Source organism: Limulus polyphemus, unplaced genomic scaffold (genome assembly GCF_000517525.1).
Source record: "Limulus polyphemus unplaced genomic scaffold, Limulus_polyphemus-2.1.2 Scaffold8995, whole genome shotgun sequence".
NCBI lineage: Eukaryota > Metazoa > Arthropoda > Merostomata > Xiphosura > Limulidae > Limulus > Limulus polyphemus.
In genome coordinates this window covers 9462-10623 of record NW_013674605.1, presented here as the reverse complement: position 1 = coordinate 10623, position 1162 = coordinate 9462, and positions in this window count along the sequence as shown.

Sequence of the window (1162 nt, the reverse complement as noted above, 5' to 3'; positions counted from 1 at the left end):
CCTGTTTCATATCACGTTACAGTGTTTTTTATTCATGTGTCATATCACGTGACAGTGTTTTCTTTATTCATGTTTCATATCACGTGATAGTGTTTTTTATTCCTGTTTCATATCACGTTACAGTGTTTTTTATTCATGTGTCATATCACGTGACAGTGTTTTCTTTATTCCTGTTTCATATAATGTGACAAGGTTTTCTTTATTCATGTTTCATATCACGTGACAGTGTTTTTTTATGTAGTGAATATTATTTATATTTTACTCAATAGAAATGTATTAAATTATAACCTTTAAGTTCATCCATTCCGTATATCTCATTTCTCTTTTTGACATTTGACGAGAGCTTCACCTATTGATTTAAATTTTTCTCCTTTCGTTTTGAGGTGTTTGATTAAACGTTTTCCTGATTATTTGATTATACTTAGGAACTAAAAGATTCAGAGAATTGTTAAATAATTAGTTGCTGATAATAACAATATTATCCTAATGAAATATTTTCGAAGTTTTCCTGGTTTAACAACTCTCTACAATATTCCCCCACCTATTTTGGTGAGAAAGAAACACGAGGCCAAATCTATTCTTAGCTTTACCACTTGTCAAGTTATTTTTGTCATGTCCAACCTTCCGTATATTATGTTATGATTTTTTTTCTAGTCTTTCGGCAACTGCATTAAAAACAACAAAAAACACTTTTAGCTCCAAATTATCATGAAAACAAGTTTACTGAATCCCAAAAAATGTCACACTTCAATTTATCTTAAATAACAAATATTTAAACTAGCTTCTCATACTTACTGGAAAGATAGGCCTAAAACGGTGACAAAAAAACACAGATAAACTACAAAATAATAACTTTTCTATGCACGAAAAAATATGAGGCTAAATCAGTTGAATCGCTTTTAAGCCTAAATTTAGCGAAAAGTTACCAAATTCAGATGGTTACTAAATAAATGACAACCAACAACGCAAACTTAACATTCTAGAAAATATGCTTTCAATTAATTTAATTTTTATTACTTAAACACATGAACACGAATGTCGTTGTATTGTAAACAGCGGTAATAGTTGAGGTACGTTCTTAAATAAGAACAATTAATTTTGTTACAAGATAGAGATCGTTTTCTGGGAAATAACAGTAAATACAAAAACGATATATAGTTAT